This window comes from Heterodontus francisci, unplaced genomic scaffold (genome assembly GCF_036365525.1).
Source record: "Heterodontus francisci isolate sHetFra1 unplaced genomic scaffold, sHetFra1.hap1 HAP1_SCAFFOLD_61, whole genome shotgun sequence".
NCBI classification, from domain to species: Eukaryota; Metazoa; Chordata; class Chondrichthyes; order Heterodontiformes; family Heterodontidae; genus Heterodontus; species Heterodontus francisci.
The window spans coordinates 7,573,877-7,584,139 of NW_027141441.1; the positions used below are offsets into that span (position 1 = coordinate 7,573,877).

The 10,263-nt window shown below is 43.9% G+C and overlaps 1 non-coding gene across 1 annotated transcript; it reads right to left on the reverse strand.

Moving 5' to 3' along the window:
• Nucleotides 1-9,508: 9,508 nt before the first annotated feature.
• trnam-cau (transfer RNA methionine (anticodon CAU)) lies at nt 9,509-9,580 on the reverse strand. The gene has a single exon. It is a non-coding gene; the product is annotated as a tRNA-Met (tRNA).
• Between the last annotated feature and the right edge of the window lie 683 nt (nt 9,581-10,263).

A 10,263-nucleotide genomic window follows, 5' to 3' on the forward strand; every position in this document is an offset into this window, starting at 1 on the left:
TTTCTGTCAAGGCCCCAGCAATTTCTTCCCTTGCCTCCCTCAGTATTCTGAGGCAGATCTCATCAGGCCCAGGGGACTTATCTACCTTAATGCTTTGCAAGACGCCCAACACCTCCTCCTTTTTGATAACGACATGACCCAGACTATCTACACTCCCTTCCCTAGACTCATCATCCACCAAGTCCTTCTCTTTGGTCAATACTGATGCAAAGTACTCATTTAGTACCTCGCCATTTCCTCTGGCTCCACACATAGATGTAGCTCTCATCCTCACCAATGCAGCACAGTGTTGCCAGTTACCGCTCAAGTTCCAAAACCCAGAGCTCAAGCTGCCAAAGTTGACATCACTTCCTGGCACAAATGGTTCTCCAGGATACGGGAAGCATCTGGGAGCTCCCACATAGCACAGGAGGTGCACGCTAGAGATTGAAGCACCCCTGCCATTCCTTTATGTATTAGTTGACCCTTTGCTACTGCTAAAAAAAAAGCCTGACAAATTCTACAACACCTTAGAATTATGAATAAAACCTTACTAGTACTGATAAATCCTAATAAAAATCAATACAGTTCACTAGTTAAAATAAACCTTACTGAAAAAAACATACTCACCGACTACTCACTTGTTCCTTATTATTGATACTTTTTTTTAAGTCTGCCAGTTGTTGAGATGCGAGAACCCAGCTATTTACACATCCACCCCAACAGTGGTGTACTAACGATTTACTGATTCTCCTTAACAGCATTGGCTCACAACCAATCACCTTGCAGCTTTCCTGTGATGTCACTATTCACTTTGTTTTCACACTACGGCGGCCTGGACTCTTGTCCGCTCCACTCTCGCTGTTTCCCGCTCTTTGAGCGAACTCGAACCCGAACTCGATCTGTCTCTCGCTCTCACTCTCGCTCGCTCTCTGGGGTCTTTATGCTCCATTCCACTCTCGCTGCTCCCTACTCTCAATGTATCAATCTATGTTTGTTTTGTGTTTAATTTAAAATATGAATTAACTGTATTTTACAACTGTAGGTTTTATTTGGTAGTCCTATGCAAGTTGTGGATTGGTATTCAATATTTAGCTCTGTGAAAACGATCGTGAATGAAAATATAACTTCGATGGGCTGGTATGCAAGCTCCAAGTCCTTCAGTTTGTCATAATCGATTTGATACTGTATCATTCAGTCTTAAACTTTGTGGGATTTTTGGACTGATATGTAATGTGTAGCTCGGTCTAACGTCTGATGTATATTATTGGGATTTATAGCATCATAGGAAACAGGGGCAGTAGGCCATTCGGCCCATCGGCCTGCTCTACCATTCAAACAGCTCGTGGCTGATCATCTACCTCTACGCCATTTTTCGCCACTATCTCCATATCCCTTGATCTCATTAGTATTCAGAAATCTATCAATTTCTGTCTTGAATATGTTCAATGATTGAGCCTCCACAGCCCTCTGGGGTAGAGAATTCCACGGATTTGCCACACCAAGTAAAGACATTCCTGCTCATCTAAGTCTCAAATGCCCGCCCTTATTTTGAGACTGTGTCCCCTTGTTATAAACTCACTAGCCAGAAGAAACCTTCTATCCATATCTACCCTGTGAGACCCTGGAAGAATTTTGTAAGTTTCAATTAGATCATCTGTCATTCTTTGAAACTCCAGAGAATACAGGGCCAGTTTCGGCAATCTCTCATCATCTTCCATCCCAGGGGATTAGTCTGGTGAACATCTGTTGCACTCCCTCTATGACAAGTGTCAGGCAAATCCCCACCTGCCAAGACTGAGGGACACATTATTTCACCGCATGAACATTAAAACTTAAAAATTGCAAGCCCCAGACTGGAAAGACATTTGCACAGTAACAGACAGTGTTGAAACAATGGGGACCCAGTTGTTGCTTCCCCAACGCACAGAAGAAATGGTCAGACCAGTTTTAGTCACATGACTAACTGGCTATTGCAGAGGTTTGAACTGAGAGTTTTTAAATTGGAGAAAACAGTACTTGAAATCAGAAAGCACTTTTCTCCTGGACTGATAAGACCTCCCTCCTGCCTGCCTCCATCTCTTCCCCACGGAACTGAATCTTGTGAAAACAGATGAAGCTCAAAGAGAGAAAAGTCTCCGACGTGAACAAGGTTTAAGAAGAACACTAGGCCCCAACGAACAGCAAGACTAACTACAATCAAGTGAGCATGCAGCAGAGTAAAATAAAACGTTAGAGACTGCCTCAAACCTTTCACCTAACAATTTCTTCTCTTTTCTGTCCTTATTTGCATGTGTGTATCGCGTATGCATGCTAGCGTGGGCACGTCGTATATCCGTATGGGTGAACCGTATTAGAGTTTAAGTAAGTTTAATAAATATCAGTTTTCTTCTTTAAACCAAAGAAAGCCTGTTTATGCTCATTACTTTGCCTTATAATTGGAAAGCTGTGAACAAGGATTCACAAAGGGGGAGCTCAAAACACAATGTGTTTAAAAATTAAGCCCTGTTACAATAAGACCAGGTGAAGAAATTAACAGACCCCTGGACACCTTTCTCACCTGGTCGTAACACAAGTATATACTTCCCGAGATAAAGAAACCACAATTGTCCAGAATATTCTCGGTGTGGTCTCACCAAGTCATTATACAATTGAAGCAATACATCTTTACTCAGGTACTCAAATCCCCTTTCAATGAAGCCAACATACAATTTGCCTTCTTAATTGCTTGCTGCACCTGCATACTAGCTTCCAGTAGCTCATTAACAAGGACATCCATCTCCAACAAGAGAGAATCTAACCATCTCCCCATGACATTCAATGGTAGTACTATCACTGAATCCCCCACTATCAACATCCGAGGGGCTACCACTGGCCAGAAATTGAACTGGAGTAGCCATATAAATACCGTGGCTAAAAGAGCAGGTCAGAGGCTAGGAATCCTGTGGCGAGTAACTCATCTCCTGACTCCCCAAAGCCTGTCCACCATGTCTTAGGCACAAGTCAGGAGTGTGATGGAATATTCTCCATTTGCCTGGATGGGTGCAGCTCCAACAACACTCAAGAAGCTCGACACCATCCAGGACAAAGCAGCCCACTTGATTGGCACCCCATTCACAAACATTCACTCCCTCCACCACTGACGCACAGTAGCACCAGTGTGTACCATCTACAAGATGCATGGCAGAAACACACCAAGGCTCCTTCGACAAAACCTTCCAAACCCGCAACCTCTACCACCTTGAACGACAAGGGCAGCAAATGCATGGGAACACCGCCACCTGCAAGTTCTCCCCCAAGCCACACACCATCCTGACTTGGAACTATATTGCCATTCCTTCACAGTTGCTGGGTCAAAATTCTGGAACTCCCTAACAGCAATGTGGGTGTACCTACCCCACATGGACTGCAGCGGTTCAAGAAGGCAGCTCACCACCAACTTCTCAAGGGCAATTAGGGATGGGCAATACATGCTGGTCTCGCCAGTGACACCCACATCCCATGAATGAAGAAAAAAGAAATCCAGGTCCCTTTGAACATCGACACTTCCCAACCTCTCACCATTTAAGAAATACTCTGTCTTTCTGCTTTTTCTACCAAAGTGGATAACTTCACACTTATTCACATTATATTCCATCTGCCATGTTCTTGCCCATTCCCTTAGCCTGTCCAAATCCCCTTGAAGCCTCCTTGCATTCATTCTGTACCTTTCAATCATGTAAATTTTGTCTGTTCTATTTCAGATTTTATATTTAAAATGTGGCCATGGTGACAGAGTTTATTTAGATCTGATAGTGAGTTTGTTTTTGGACTGTGATTGATGTATCAACCTGAGAGCTGTACTGAATTGGAGTGAAATAGAAACAACTTCTGTCTCGCCTGCTGTTGTTTGACTGTTGGATTGAAAATATGTCTCTTGACTTTGGGATCAGTGTTTGTTCCAGTGGAACTGATGAGCTGGCAGTATCTCTGTGCTTTGGGAGTGATCCTGTACCGACTGTGTGTTGGAGTGAGCTTGCTGCACTTTTTCTTGTGGCCAGGAATCACCACATCACCACATCCATTCAGGTTCCTTCATGTATTTGCCTGCAGGAATGAAAAGTAACTCTTAAACCTGAAGATCTGGTGATGTAGAAGATACAAAAGCGATCAATGCAATCGTCCCAATAATTATTATTATGAACAATCACAAAATGAAAACCAGGAACACAAACAGTGTCAGTGTCTGACTCCACTGCAGTACTGCAGCATTCAGCTTCTGTTTACCAGGTGTTTGCAGTGGATTTACAAGAAGTTTGTGTCATTCAGAAACAACACAAGCCCTGCACTGCTCAATGACTGGGACTGTCCGATAGAGCAGTGACCTTGACACAGTCACATTTCTATTTCAATGGAAAACAAGCAGCCACTATTTAAAATGTGCCTTTCACACTTCTCACCTGGTGTCTGCAATAAATGCTCTTTGTCTAACTGTCCACATCGTTATTGTGCGGCTATTTTTCCCCCACTGTTCACAATCCAACAAACAGTGAGAGACGAACTAAAGCAGGAAAATTCCCTCTCCTTTGGGTGGTGAAATTGTGACTGATTTTCAATAGTGATTTCTTCCCATTGTGTCTCCCTGAGCCTGCACAGACACTGTCCGAGAATGAACTCTCCCTTCCCCGTGTCCCCGGCTCACTCCATGTTCTGGGAGCAGCTCCTGCTCCACAGTGTCTGTTACAAACACTCCCCGACTCCCCCTCAACTTCCCACCACTCAATGCTCATCTCTGAGCACATCTGCGGACACGCTCCCAAGCAGTGGCTGCTGGAAGCAGATGCTGTTTGTTCCCTTCCCCCGGGCCCGGGAAGTCTCCATTAGCAGCTGATTTAAAGCATCTTCCCCTGATTGAGTGAATGGCCTCACAGACTGGGTTGGGGAAAGGCTGCGCATGCGCGCTACTCCTCATTGTGACGTCCCACTGGGGGCGGGGCTACACCGCGCGTGCGCAGATCCCTGCAGCAATTCAGCATTCAAACATCAATGGGAACTTTCCGCACTTCACCCTCATCAAAGTCCCAAAGAAAGTGAAGAGGGGCTTGGACTGGAGGGAGGGGCGGGGTACGGGGAACCTAGAACCCAGAAAGCTGCCCACTTGCCCCATTTAGATGCTCAATTTGCGGTCATTCCCTGCAGGGGGTTTGTTATTATTGAGCCCCTCCTGGTAAAACAATCCGATAGAAAGAGGGGAGAAAGGAGGGAGCCGGTGTGTTTGCTGGGACCTTGCAGAATTCATTTCAGCAGCAAAAGTCCCGGGTTATATTAACCCGAGTGAAACACGCTGTCAGTGAGAGGAAAACCGAACGGCCCTTTTCATCTTTTCATTGGAAACAAAGTAGAGCCGGAAGTGCGGCGAGCAGAACAGACACACAAGCTCAATGACAGGAGAGCTCGGCCGTCCCTGAGTTTCAGCTCCCGGCTCTTCCATTTCCTCATCCACACTGTCTTTACTGTGGATGTCCAGGGGTTCCTTGTCGGATCTGTGGACTGTATTCATTAAACATTCTGAGTCAGGAGATCCACACACACTCTGTTATCAAGATTTATGGGCAGGAATGTTTCAAAACTTTGTCTATTAAATCATTGTATTATTCACAGAACTAATGAGGCAATCGGTTCATTATTCAGGTCTTGAACTTGGTTTGGGTAGACAGAAAACTGAGAGGTTCAGCACTTTTCAAGTTCTTCACTAATATAACTGATTTTTTTGATGAAGAAACAGAAAAGGTTGATGAAGGGAAAGCAATGGATGTTGTCGATATGGATTTTAAGAAAGCGTTTGAGAAACTACCACATCAAAGGCTGGGTAACAAAACTGAGGCTCCTGGAATAAGAGGGTCTGTGTCTGCTTCGATTAAAAAATGGCTGAAATAACAAAAAAAGTGAGTATTTGGTTGTTTTTCAGAATGGAAGATGAACAGTGATGTCCACAAGGGTCAGTGTCAGGACCACCATATATATAAATGACTTGAATATTGGAATCACACAATTGTTACTGCACAGAAGGAGGCCATTTGGCCCATCGTGTCTGCACTGACTCTCCAAATGAGCAATTCACCTCATGTCATTCCCTGTCCTCTCCCCATAATCCTGTACATTCTTCCTTTTCAGATAACAGTCTAATTCCCCTTTGAATGCTTCAATTGAACCTGCCTCCATCACATTCTCAGGCAGTTCATACTTTCACCACTCGCTGCATGAAAAAGTTTTTCCTCATCTCGCTTTTGCTTCTTTTAGCTTTAAATCTGTGCCCTCTTGTTCTCGCTCCTTTCACAAGTGGGAACAGTTTCTCCCTATCCACTCTGTCCATTTTGAATACCACTATGAAATCTCCTCTTAGTCTTCGTTTCTCCAAGTAAAACAGTCCTAACTTCTCCAATCTATCTTCATAACTGAAGTTCCTCATCCCTGGAACCATTCTCATGAATTTTTCCCATAATCTCTCCAATGCCTTCACATCTTTCCTAAAGTGTGGCACCCAGAACTGGACGCAGTACTTCAGCTGAGTCTAGTGTCTTGTGCAAGTTCAACATGACCTCCTTGTTCTTGTACTCTATGCATCTATTACTAAAGCTGAGGAAACTGTATGCTTTATTAACAACTCTCTCAACCTATCCTGCCACCTTCAATGACTTATACCCTCAGGACCCTCTGCTCCTGCACCCCCTTTAGAATTGTACCCTTTATTTTATATTGTCTCTCCATGTTCTTCTGACCAAAATTTATCAATTGACATTTCTCGACATTGAACTTCACCTGCCATCTGTCTGCCCTTTCCACCAACTTGTCCATGTCCTTTTGCAGTTCTACACTACCCTCCTCAGAGTTCACAATGCTTCCAATTTTCATAACATCCACAAACTGTGAAATTCTGCCCTGTATACCAAGGTCTAGGTAATTAATATATATCAGGAAAAGCAGGAGTCCCAACACTGACTGCTGGGGAACTCCACTACAAACCTTCCTCGAGCCCGAAAAACATCCATTGATCACTACACTTTGTTTCCTGTCACTCAGCCAATTCCATTTTTTTTAGAGATTCAGCACTGAAACAGGCCCTTCGGCCCACCGAGTCTGTGCCGACCATCAAACACCCATATATACTAATCCTACACTAATCCCATATTCCGACCATATCCCCACCTGAACTAGGGGCAATTTATAATGGCCAATTTATTTACCAACCTGCAAGTCTTTTGGCTTGTGGGAGGAAACCGGAACACCCAGAGAAAACCCATGCAGACACAGGGAGAACTTGCAAACTGCACACAGGCAGTACCCAGAATTGAACCCAGGTCGCTGGAGCTGTGAGGCTGCAGTGCTGCACTGTGCCACTGTGCCATCCATATCCCTGTTACTACTGTCCCTTTTACTCCATGAGTTATAAATTTGCTCACAAGTCTGTTATGTTGCATTGTATCAAACACCTTTTGAAAGGCAATAAAAGCAAAATACTGCAGATGCTGGAAAACTGAAATAAGTTCACGTTTCAGGTCAGTGACCTTTCAGATGCTGCCAGACCTTTTGAAAGTCCATGTACACCACATCAACAGCATTGCCCTCATCAACCCTCTCTGTTACCTCATCAAAAAAACTCCAGCAGCACAGTTAAACGTGATTTTCCCTTAAGAAATCTATGCTGCCTTTCTTGAATTAACCCACATTTGTCCAAGGGACTATTAATGTTGTCTCGAATTATTCTTTCGAGAAGTTTCCCCACCTTCGAAATTAAACTGACTGGGGAGTGGGACGAGGTGAGTTGCTCTGGCAGAGAGCCAGCACGGGTTCGACAGGCTGAATGGCCTGCTTCTATGCTGTAGCCATTCTATGATTTTATGATTCTAGCAGCAACTGTTGGTGGAGAGGCAGTGATGCAAGAATGTGTTGACAGAAAGGGGAAAGTCTGGGCTGGTGTGTGTTTGCAGCATTTGCAGCTTGTGTTCGGGTTTGTGAATAAAGGTGATTTGGAAGCTGTGTTCCGGATTGAAGTGTTGACTGGAAGCAAGAAGTTGATGTAAATAAAGAGTAAAATGTGTTAACACAAAGCGTTTTGTGATTGTGGGTAGCAGTAAATAATGTGTTGGTGAATTATTTGTGTTAATAAATTCCACTGCGCCCTCTGCTGTAGGCTGCTGTTTATATCCAGCTGTGTATTCATGCTGAGTGTTGGCCAGATAAAATGCTTGTTTCAACACTGTTTATAAAGAAATAGCATTGCACTCAAACAGTCCCAGACATAGCAACACACGTACAAAAGCAAAATACTGCGGATACTGGAAATCTGAAACATAAACAGAAAATGTTTGAAATGCTCAGTAGGTCTGGCAGCATCTGTGCAGAGAGAACAGTTAACATTTCAGGTCTGTTTCGTTAACTCATGTTAACTTTGTTTCTCTCTCCACAGATGCCGCCAGACCTACTGAGCATTTCCAACATTTTCTGTTTTTATTACAGCAACACAGGTGTTGGGAGGCTCAGCCTGGCTACACAATGTTACAAGGACGCTGAGTAACACCATCGACAATGGGACACAGAGAGAAAAACACAGAAACCCAAGAATAGACTATTAGGAAGCAGAAAGTGAGGGACAGACAGAGAGAGAGAGAGACAATGAGACTGAGATAGAGAAACAGACCACTTGTCTGAAATAAACACAAGAAATGCTGGAAATACCCAGCAGCTCTGGCAGCATCTGTGGAGAGAGAAACAGAGTTAACGTTTCTGGTAGTGACCCTTCTTCAGAACTGACAAATATTAGAAATGTAAAAGATTTGAAGCAAGTAAAGCAGGTGGGGGTGGGTGGGGGGGGGGGGAAGAGATAACAAAAGAGAAGGTGTTGATAGGACAAGGTCACAGAGAATAACTGACCAGAGGTCAGGGAACAAAGGCCAACCGTATGTTAATGGTGTGCTGAAAGACAAATCATTAGTACAGAGAGGGTGTAAATAGACTGTAAAGCACAGAGCACTCCAAGCACAAGCATTAAAAAAATTAAAAAGCAGAAACAGTAGAAACAAACTAAACACACTAAAAAACCTAAAATAAAATAAGCAAATTAAAAAGAAAAAAAGGAAAAATAACTGCACATAAAAAGGAGAGGGCGGGGGGAGTGTGTGGTGGGTGCTGTCATGCTCGGAAATTATTGAATTCAATGTTCAGTAAAGGTTTTCCGTGTTATTGTTTTACTTTCTGTTACTCACCATCTCCTGACTGTGACCATTTGCCGTCGTTTTACATCTGCTGGTGGAGAGGAGGCGCTGCAGGAATGGTTTGACAAAGAGGAGAGACTGGGGTGAAACGTGTTTGCAGCTGGTGCAGCTTCTGTTCCTCTGCGCAACAAAGTGGTTTGTGAGACTTGTTGCTGATTGATGTGTTGAGTGGAAGAAAAAAGCTGATTGCAATAAAGCGTTTGAAGAAGCATGATGTGATTGTAGATAAACACTTGATGTTTTCAAAGGAAACAATTTGTGTTCCTACAAAACTTGAATAGCAGAGAATGGTTTCGATCCATCGACCTCTGGGTTATGGGCCCAGCACGCTTCCGCTGCGCCACTCTGCTACCGGATGATTTTAATTTCAATTGCCTATTGGTGAAATATGTTCAGTTCCCCAATTTTGTTAACAAAATCGGATTGTTGTCAGATTGCTCAACAACCCAGACTCAGCAACATACTCGCTGACCGACTCACCCTCACTGTACAATGGCACAAGGACACTGAGTAACAGCACCGACAATCAGGCAGGCAGAGAAAGACACACAGAAAACCAGGAAGAGATTTCAGGACCCAGAAAGGAACAGACAGAGAAAGTTGCTGAGCAAACCAGCAAGAGACAGCGAAAGATGGATGATTTATGGAAACGTGTTCTCTGTTAAGATGTCCCCTGTGTTCTTTTAAAGATATTTCCTGCTGCGTAATAGAATATTTTCAGTGTTTTCTGTTTTAAGCTCTCCCTCTTGTCCTGTCCAGTATTTATCCCTCAATGTCACTAAAACAAGTGATTATCTGTTCATTATCACATTGATCTTAGTGGCAAATTGGATGCAGCATTTCCTACAACAGTGACTATGTATTAAACGTCCTTCACTGGCTGTCTGGGTCTTTCGGACAGCATGAGGCTGTGTGTGAGATCCCAGTCCAACCCACATTCCCTGTGTGAGAGCCCAGTCCACCCACATTCCCTGTGTGAGATCCCAGTCCATCCCACATTCCCTGTCTGAGATCACAATGCACCCCACATTCC